This window comes from Lolium perenne, chromosome 6, assembly GCF_019359855.2.
Source record: "Lolium perenne isolate Kyuss_39 chromosome 6, Kyuss_2.0, whole genome shotgun sequence".
Lineage (NCBI taxonomy): Eukaryota > Viridiplantae > Streptophyta > Magnoliopsida > Poales > Poaceae > Lolium > Lolium perenne.
Genome location: NC_067249.2, coordinates 198341762 through 198352906, shown reverse-complemented (window position 1 = coordinate 198352906; position 11145 = coordinate 198341762). Strand labels below are relative to the sequence as shown.

The 11145-nt window shown below is 41.3% G+C and overlaps 1 long non-coding RNA gene across 1 annotated transcript; it reads left to right on the top strand.

Moving 5' to 3' along the window:
- Positions 1 to 7720: 7720 nt before the first annotated feature.
- Positions 7721 to 9587, top strand: LOC127306453 (uncharacterized). The gene is made up of 2 exons (XR_007854666.2): positions 7721 to 7971; positions 8327 to 9587. It is a non-coding gene; the product is annotated as an uncharacterized lncRNA (long non-coding RNA).
- Positions 9588 to 11145: the final 1558 nt, after the last annotated feature.

Genomic DNA, 11145 nt, shown 5'->3' with positions numbered 1-11145 from the left:
AACCTCAATGTGACTTTGTTAAAACTTTGTTTTGGGTAGAGATAATTTGATCTAAGGGGTTAGATCAAATGGAACTAATAATCAACACAACAACACTTTACTTAATGATCAACTACCTGATCTTATTAAATATCACAACATGATATTCCTAGCCATAACATGTGAACATCCATGTAATTGGAAATCAAGTAACAATAATTGAAGGAACTATTCTCCACTTATCTTCTCCATGTCTTAAACTAAGCTATGCTTTTATCATAGACTCTATGATATCCATTCTACTTTAACCTTGGAAACAAGACAAGGAGATTCAACTCAAGAAGTATATATTCTTCTCTATTCCAAATAGTTAAGAATCAAACCTAGAGAGGTGAGAGTCCTACTATAATTATTAGAGAAGCAATAACAAACCTGGAGCTAAACCTTGGATATGCATCCAAGTATTCAAATCATCATCTTTAAGAGGAACCCTAGGATATTATTCAAGACATTCCTAGAGAGGGAAACCATTTATGTTAAACATAGATATTGATGATCACATCAATTCCTATGGAGCCTAACCTTAAGTTAGTATTAAAGTCCTTTCCAAAATGAGAGAGACCAATCATACAAAACATAGCTTTATCTATTTAAGAATAAAGGACAACCACTGAACTAGAGTATTAGGAGCACACCATAACCTAGAATAATCCATTCTTATATAAGAGAGATCAATTATGGTGTTACACTCAAGTTAGATGAGGCAACACCTGAATTGAAGGGAGTGAACTATCCATGTAACCAGATAACTATATCATCATTGATTAAGTAGAACCCTAACATAATATCTCAGGCATTCTCCTGGGATATAAACTTTAGAGGCAACCATAGTAGTCCCATGCAAGAAGGTAAATTAGAAGTACTATACCCTAGTTGATCAAGACAATGCTTGATCATGGGAGTGAGAAACCTATTCAATGAGAGATACCTTAGGAAGCCAAACCTTGAACATTATAAATTGAGAGATGATCATAAACCCTAAGAACTTGAGGTAGAGATATTAAGAACAAGTGGATCCTGCCTAATCCATGACCATGCTTTGGAGAAAGAGGAGAATAATCCAAATGCTAACACTTATATGACTAGTAGATCTTATTCACCACATGAAATCATAGGGGGATCACTAGTAAGCAAATCTTGACTCATATCTCAATCCCAACTTGTGAATCACTTGGTGATCATAAGTAGAACTCTAGCACATCTATATTCCATTTACTCCTCAATTAAAGGACCTAAGAAAACTTTAGAGTAGAACTCCATACTTTATATGGCAAGAAATCATTAATCCATATAACCAAAGTTAACTATAAAAAGAACCATAATCACTCTAGTTACTTTAATAATAAAATGAGGATAGTAATAAAAGTCAATTGGTAGTAAATAAAAACCAATTCTCAAGTCCTTAGTAACTAAAGGAGCAAATGATAGATTAAGCAAATAACCAATTTATCATGCATTGGGGAGAGTAAACCTAACCAATGCAAAATGGTGTCATCTCATATCTACAACCTAGAATTGTATCTCAACCCTAGTTTGAGTATCACTTGGGTGAGCACAATTAAAACCTAAGTCATAATTGAGTTCCACACCTTGTGTCACTTGGTGAATAGAATTAGAGCCCTAGAATTGCTCACTAGCTATATCTTATGTTTCATAAGATGAACCTAGTGCTAAATCCTATAAAGGAAACTCATGTGTGGTGATCAACCACCTATCTTTATAACTAATACCAAGCCATGATGAGAGTAATACCTATTTTAGGTATTTAAAGGTATTGTTAGAAATATAATACTTGTGCCAACTCTAAAATAAGGGAATAATAAAATTCACAAGACCTTAACAACTAAGTGTTCACATAAAATCATATGTAAGTGACTAAAGCAAGACCCTAGAAATATTTAGGTACATAAAGCCATGCCATTTGGTCACATCCTTAAATCATAAAAAATATTTGGAATTTCAATAGAAAGAGAATGGAAATCCTAATTATTCACACACATATTTGAAACATTATATATATTGAAAATATCTTTATGTTAACAACCAAATTATTATGTCTCAAGCAGAATTATTATTTAAGAGGTAATTGTCAAGTTTAAAAAAAATATATACAAATATCTGCAAACAGAATTGAAATTCAAAACTGAATTCAAAAGAGAAATTGAAAACAGAAAATATAAAAACAGAAAGAGAAAAAGGGCTTACCTAGCTTACACAGCGAGATCGGTGCAGCCCGGAGGAGCCCGAGCGGCCCACACAGGCAACCCAGCACCACGGCCCATGCCAGCCCATGTACCGCTTCGTGCGGATAAGAGCGAGGAGGGCGCCGTCTTCGTCTTCGCCACCGGACGCACAGGAGAACGCCACGGCGACGACGAGCTCCACGTCCCGACCGCCATTGTGGACCGCGCGTCCGTCGACGTCTGCCCTCGACCCTATAAATACCTGGCCGAAGCCTCCCTGGATCGTGTTCTTCTTTTTTCCCTAAATTCTCAAACCCTAGCTCGCCGGCCGATTTCTCTCGCCGCCGTTTGGGGTCACCGCAAGCACCGCCGTGAAGCCCTAGAGCTTCGCCTCGCCTCCAGCTATCTCCTCGCAGACGCGCGCTTGCCGGGAAGCTCTGAGCCCGACGAATCGAGCCATCATTTCCCCGCCGGTCACCACCAGTCAATCGACGTTCGCCGTCGATTGGGACCATCTCCGACCACGCCATCAAGCGCTACGTGCTCCTGGTAAGCTACTGAACCCCGTGGGGTACTTGGTTCGCTTGATCATGCTCCGTAGCGACGCCGCGTCGATCACCTGCAAGCGCCGCCGCTGTTTATGCTCGCCGGAATTACTCCGGTGACCATCCGGAGGGGGCGCCGCCACCTTATTGTCCAGTACCACACCGCGCATCCTCTCAGCCTATCCACCGAGACGCGGGAGCCCTGAATCCTCGCCGTCGACCACCACTGGCCGCCGGCCAGGTGCTTCCCTTGCCACGCCAGCTATTTTGACTCAGTCAAAGCTGCGTGGCAGCTGACATGGACACTGGCCCACTGGTCAGTGTCAGGCGGGTAGAATAGCCGGGTACACTTAGTTATTTTTCTTGTTTTAATTTAAATCCAATTATCCCTGCAACTTTAAATAAATACATAAAATTCATTATAACTCAGAAAACTATAAATGAGATCTTAAAATTCTTATAAAAGAAAAGTCTACCCAATAAAAATATAATATGAAATTTTTATTTTTAATAAAAATTTAATTATTTTAACACTTCTTATTTAAGCCTTTAATTTTAATTCTAAATTCAATTAAAATTCAATAATTACAAAAAGGGTATAAAATAAATAAAAAACCTGTAAAGTAAATATAGAAAACATTAAAACTAATTTTATTTATTTGGAACTTATTAAATCTTTATTAATAGGAATTAAACCCTGATTAATAATTATCTATTATTAATTGTTCAAAAATAATAAGATGTCAAATGTAATATTAATTTCATTTCAAAGTTATAAATAACTTCAGCATTAACATGAAGTTATTAATCATAGAACTATATGGTGATTAAGAAAACCTAGTTCCATATGGTAGAAAACTAGGAACTCACCATTTCATGTGGGACCCTAAAACCCTAATACCATTAGGCAACCTAGCTCCATTTATTCATATGAACCCTAATTTGTTTCTAACCTAAAACCTAGGTCAGGATAAGTGATCATGATATTTTCCTTTTGATCCATAGAACCATAATTAGCAAATAAATACTTACCATGTCCACATAAAATGTAGGAGTTCTTTTATCAATCATTTAGTATCCCATATATGCATCCCTATCCAACATGGTTGATCAAATAGGGTCAACCAAATGCAAACCCTAGCTCATATCCTTAGAATTATCATCTTGAAGTAACTTTAATTATCATCACACCATTGTGATGAACCCTAACAGCAACCATCCCTACTATATTGTGCATTACCTAACCATATTCCACTAAACCCTACTAGTGTGAGATACTTATAAACCATCCTATTTAGGAACCAGCCATTCTCTACTTAGAAACCCAATAGCTAATACAAGACAACCTCAACCTTAATTGTTATACTTCTTAGTATCTAAGAAATATGTTCTTCAAAAGTTATTCTTTTGAAGTAAAACAAAGAACCATCATCAACCCTGCTTATAAGAACCTATAAGTCCTAGCCAGCCATCACTAGCAAGATAAACCAACCTTGACCACAACCATGTATAATAAATTGCTTAGGATGCCTAGGCTTATCTCAACCTTACAAGCCCTAGTTGCTGATGAATCCAACTATGTTGTGATCCATCTACTACTTACTCCAGTAACCAATTAGAACCATAGAAAACCATGTGGTGAGCAACCTAAACAAACTAATTATCATAGTTGTTCTTTATCAAAGTACATGTTCTTTAAAAGTTATTCTTTTAAAGTATATGATAATCAATCATTAACCATGCCATTTAGTACTAAAACTGACCACTGTTCTTTACTTGATAACATTATGCCAATTGTCATCCTTTGTGTGCTCAATTGATTATTATGCTTTATTATCTACCTGTTGATAATACCAAATAAGTCACACCTGAATAAGAACCTTGTATGTGAATCACTCTAAAAGTGCAACACACCCTAAACCAATCATTACAACTCACTGATCCTAAATCATCGGGGTTAGGTCACACTTAGAGCGATTGCATCTCATTCTTATGCATTATTGCATCCTTGCCAATCTTTTAAACATCGTCCTTACCGGACGATGATGCTATTTCAGAATTTGGAGTTATTGCGTATCGAAGACCTTGTCTGCATAATCTTGCAGACAAGAAAGGCAAGTTCATCACTTGCTCATGCCATTTGAGTATTTTTATCAAATTACTTGCAAAGTACTATGTTTATCACTATTGCATAAAAACCAAAACCACTATTTTCATAACTATGAATATGACTATGTGGTTGGCAATGGAACCATGGATTGTGTTGATATGGTGGAGGTTCCATTGCAAGGGTTTATATCCATCTAGGATTAAACAACAAATGTCGCCAGTGATTCTTGTGCCGTAATACCCGTGTTAACCATAAGATCTGGAGTGGGACGGAGTAGTCAAAAGTGTTTCCACCTCTCGTTCATCAACGGATGCGCTTTACCGTAGACACTTGTGTCTGTCGGTGGCAAGCGGTAGGCTGGGGAAGCCTTAAGTCCCCACGGCACAGTCCGTAGACACTTGTCGTTCGAAGAACAAGCGGTAGGGTGGGGATCCCATTCTAATTCCCCACGGTATTGCGGTCTATGATGGGTTGCAGCCACCGGCGTAGGAGTGTATGGTAGAGCCCAGCACTGTTGTCGTGGTCGGGGTCCACCCTGAAATTACGGGAATAATGGGACCGACGTGGACCCAGGGTCGGCGCATGCAACAACGGGTGGGTGTTCGAGGTAGCGGAGGAACATGATTGGCTAGACCTTATACCGGGCCTCACACCAAAGGAAGTGTGGACGAGCCTGCAACTCGGTTGGCACCAAGGTTAAGATCTCTTATGGGTAAAGCAACACACCTCTGCAGAGTGTAAAGAACCGTGACCTGTCACTCCCTGTTCCGGGATATGGAATCGCGAACGACAGGAAAGGAGCTCCATGAAGTTCTAGTAAACCGGTGAAGGGTGACGGACATAGTTCTTCTGAATAAAAGCAACCTTTTGAAGAAATGGTTATGAAAACTTGCATTGGTATTAGACTTTCTGGTCTAATGCTGTAGCTAGTGCATTAAACACCTCTTTCCTATAATGAACTTGTTGAGTACGCTCGTACTCATCCCACTCTTAAATCCCCTGCTTAGATATGGAGGCATCAAAGGAGGATCTACAGTGCAACTCGAGGATCGAGGAGTCATCAACTACTTCAGGAGACAGGACCTGTCAGAGGAGTCAGATATCACAATACACAAGGATAAAACCTAGATTATCCATAGAAGGGAACTAGCTTCCTAAACCTAGCTCCTATTTAGCTAGAATCTATTCTTAGCCTCTGTAGTTAGTGAAATACTCTACAAATAGAGTTCGTGATAAGATTAGACTACGAGTCGTTCTTCTGGAGTTTATTTGCAGATTTACCTCATTGTAAAGTAGGAGGCTGTGATGATCTTATGTAAAAGAGTCAATGTTGTAATTCTATAGACATACCTTGGACCCGCATATGTTTCTGTTGTACCACTCTGAGCGATATAATACTAGTGGAACAGTGTTTCATTGGTGTTATATCAGACTTGCATACTACACCATGCAGTGGTATGCCGGGTCACCACACCTTGTCTCATTGTCCATCTCTGTAAAATAAGAACCAAGGTACAGGTTATGTTTCAGGCATTGACGCTTCAGTGTGGTATTAGTTGTGTTTAGATAGCATAACACAGATGCTGCCAGACCATTTATGTGTTTCTTCCTGAAATTTTGCATAAATAGTACCATGCTTCTACCTTTTGTTAATTTGTTTTCCAAATTGTCAACAGCATTGTATTTTAAACATTGCCCCATGCTTCCTACTATTTATCACATATGTTGATCATGGTTCAAGTGAACACATTCTAGATTACCTTTCTTTCCGAATGGCTGCCATCCTCAGGCTACAACTTGAGCACGAGATTACGTTGGTCAACGTTTCTTGTGTAAAGCACCACCAGTGGGGCGAGCGTCATCTTCACGCTACTGGAACAGACCGATGTGCTACTCTTAGTACCTCAGAGCCCTAGGCTTCCGTTACAGGTCATCGACGAGCCTCTTATGTTCTCGTTGATGCACATGTTCCATAGCTATGAGAGGTGGACGGTGGGCATTGTGCTAGACGACACACACCCTGTGGCTGATTCTTATTATATATAGAAGCAAATTTTGATATTACTTGAAGCAAAATTTATTTTAGTTGGCAAGCACATGAAAAGAAGTCCCTGATTCCGACAGATTAGACCATGTATCTTTTCTATATGGCGGAAATAAAATACTAGGAGGTAACAACCTCCAATTGTCTTGGAAGCAATCGAGCTAGCCAAGAGAAGCAAAATATTCTTCGTAGGAAGCAAAATTAAGTTGTAGAAAATATATTTCCAACGTTTAGAAACAAGAGTTGGACATGCCACGATTATTCCAAAAAAATAACAAGGATATTTTTTCCAAAAAGGGGGCTTCCAGTGCTGAAAAACAATGATTCCCCGTTAAAAAACTGTGGTGCTGTCACCGGAAAAAGTGGTAATTAATTTTTTATACTCACTTCGTCTTCACCAAAGTTGTCTGAGATTTATCAAAATTTAAGTGTAACTAGACACTATCTATCATGTAGACACATCTAATTTTTTCTCAGAACTCACACAAATTTTATGAGACGGAGGAAGTAATGAGCTATTGTTTGGATAAACCGGACGTGCATCACGGTGGCAGTTCAAACGGAAAGCATGCAAAGTCACGCAAAGGAATCGCGGAAAGAACGAAGCGGCGGGGCTGGTTGAAATTCGTAACGACCAAGCTGCTTCCAATCCTACGGTCAAGCACAGGGCCAATCGGAAGCAGAAATCAGCATCTGATTCCGAGGGAAAAGCTGATTATCATCAGGCGTACGTCCGCCTCCCTCGCTCGACACGCAGGCTCACTCCCCACCGGCTCCTTTATTCCATCGTCTTCTTCCCCATGTGCACCTCCATGTCCCCGAATCCACTCCTTTCTTATCCAAATCCTACGCGATATGCTTCCACAATGCTCAGCTGCTGCTCATATAACTCGCGGCCACGCCCCGCCGGCACTCTCCACCAGCGTCTCTCTCCGCCGTTGCTTCAAGGCTGATGGCGGAGCGACAACCAGGTACCGCCGATGCTATGTAGGCATAACTAAGCTTGTGTGACGAGTCATACGGCTGATAGTGAGCAAAACATTTCTTACCGTGAGTTATTTTCCATTCATCGGAACTGTTGTGTTATTAAATTATGCTACCTCTAGGATTATACAGTTTGTTTGTTGTTTTCCTCATACTTTGGGGTGATCACCTATGTCATTTCACACATTGAACTAGATGATATAGTTGTTGAAGCTCAGATGATAATAAGTTTCTCATCCTCTCAAATCGATCGATCTTGCTGCTAATTTCATATTTTATTTGATCATATCTATTTTTAATAAAAAAAATGTTTGGTTATCATCTGCTAGATTAGTAAATGTACAGTCATTTTAAGTAGCCTTTCTTATTCTTGTTTCGTTCACTCTAGTATTCACATTGTTTATATCTATGATCGGTCTAGGGTTTCGAATTAACATCCATTTGCAAGTCCAGTCCTCCGATAAGAAAGCGGTGACCATATATCAAGGAACTGGAACTCAAGATGCAACATAATGTATGTTGCCTTTTAAGCCCTCCATTTTAAGAACTCAGAGCATAGTTACAACACGTATGATGCAACATAAACTATGTTGCAACTTGAGTTCCAGTTCTTGATGTGGTCACCTCCCTTTCTCTCGGAGAACTTAATTTGCAAGTGGATGTTGAGTTGAAAAGCTACACTAGTTATAGACGTAAAGAATGAATACTAGAGTGAACAAAATACGTATAAAAAGGCTAGTTGAAATGATTTTGCAAAGACAAATCTAACAGATGATAAACAATCAGTTTTTCATTAAAATAAATGTTATCAATAAAATATTAAATTACCAGCACGATCAGTCGATTTGAGAGGATGAGAAACTTGTTATTGTCTAAGCTTCAACAACTGTATCATTCAGTTCACTACGTGAAATGGCACAGGTGATCACCACAAAGTGTGAGAGCAAAGCAACAAACAAACTATATAATTCAAGAGCTAGCATCATTTAATAATACAACTTCTGAGGAATGGAAAATAGCTCGTTGTAACAAATGTTTTGCCCAATTATTGGCTGGATGACTTGTCACACGAGCGCAGCTATGCTTGACGTCATTCCAGGCCACAGCACAACTGACACCGCCTTCGTCTTGTCCTGACGACCAAAAGAAGGCGCTCTTGAAATTCCTTTGCTTGAGCCTCTTCGCCATCCATATAGGCATATACAACCAATCCTGCACCTGCAGTTGCCAAGAATAAGACATATCCTAGACAAATGATACATACTAACATATATGTTCATTGTTTGACTGACATCCCTGAGTTTCTCTACAACAGATTCTCTCTCGTCAACATGTCCGTGTTTTCTTCCAACTGTGATGTATCAAGGCAGCAATTGAGCAGTCAAAAAAGAAATAAGATGCAGCACATGAACAATTAACTGTGCTATTTTTACATTATCAGTAATCTACAATTACCAAATTGTATAGATATGCAGATATGTACAGTACAGTATGCCACAGCATTGACAGATTTCGTCTATTTTATGGAGAAACAACAGTCATCACGCAATTTTTTTGGATCCAAGCTAAGTGCAATATGACTCAGATCTCACATCACAACAAGCTAAAAAGAATTTTTATATTCACTTTGCAATGTGTAGACAATAAAGACGTGACAAGAAGAAAAGATACATTTTCATTCATAGAGTATATATAAAGTTATTTTTCAGTTCAGCAGTTTTCCTCCTTTCAGCATCCTTCTTCTTAACTGTACATGCATAGGGCAGACAATAAAGACAGGACAAGAAGAAAAGATACCTTTTAATTCATACAGTATATGCAAAGTTATTTTTCAGTTACGATAAAAAAAAAAGTTATTTTTCAGTTCAGCAGTTTTCCTCCTTTCAGCATCCTTCTTAACTGTACATGCACAAGGCCACACCAAAATAACATAGGCATTAGGGCATCTCCAACGGGGCGACGCATTTCGGACGCCCAAAAGTGGTCGCGACCATCCGTTTGCGTCGCCCCGCGGACATATTTTATCCGCGCGTCCGTTTGCGTCTGGGTGTGCTCCCACCGAAGCGATCCATTTTTAGATTTGCAACATATTTGAAAGCATAGAAACTATACAAAGTAGTTCTAGAACCCTAGACTACTTGCTGCCTGACGGGCCGGCCCCATCGTTGCGTCGCTCCCTCGCCTGCTTCTCCGCCGCCTCCCGTGCGGCCGCCCCTGCGCTGTTCCAGCTCGGCGCCGACCGCCGCATGGGTCGCCCGCCACTCCTCTGCTTTCTTTTCCGCTTCAGCCAGGGCCTCGGCGTCCCTGACCGGGTCGAGGAGGTCGGTGTTGTCGTCGGAGTCGAACTCCTCGTCGGAGCTCGAGGCCGGGGGAGCTGGAGTGGGAGGTGGAGGTGGAGGCGCGGCAGCCTGGCCACGGCCGGCGCTGCTCATGGTGGCTCCGGTGGAGTCTGAGCGGCAGCGGCGCTACGGTGGAGGTTGTGCAGAGGCTAGGGTTTTGTGGGGATGAGATGAGATGCTCACGCCCCTGTTTATATAGATCGGAGGCAGGGCGACAGCCGCGGCACGCGTGGCATCGCTATTACTTCGTGCGCAGAGGTAGGCGACGACCGGCGCCACGCGAGGCATCGCCATTTACGCGGCCGCAGACTGCAGAAGCGACGCCTCGGCGCCAGTACTGGCGGAGAAGACGCATCGACGCTGGGTCACTGCCAGGCGGGCCAGCTGCCAGACGCGAACGGACACTTTACGCGTCCGCAGAGACGCATCCGCATCCGAGACGCATATTTAGATTAGGTTTGCGTCGCCGCGGACGGACCGGTCACTTTGCGTCGCCCCACTGGAGGTGATACCAGACGGATTTTTCGGCCCCGCGGGTGCAAACGGTGGGTCGCCCTGTTGGAGATGCTTACTTTTCACTGGCATCTGTCAGGCCTGATATGGAATACTCCGCAAACTTGTGTGGTGAAACACGTGGAGGCAGTTCAGAAGCTTTTCCGTAGCTGAGAGAGGCATCGAAGTCATTGGCTTGTCTGATGGACCTGAACAAGTGTACACAGCAGACAAATAACATGCTTGTTCAGATCTTTTTTTCCAAACAGGCAAAGTTTGTTGGCAAGTAGAAGTAGAAGTGAAAGGTTGACTAATTATTTTACGCAAAATCTAATTCCTGCCTGGGCACCGTGCAGTCTTACGTCGTGCTCACCCTTTGCGCGCGTCCGTTCCCCATCAAATGGCCCTG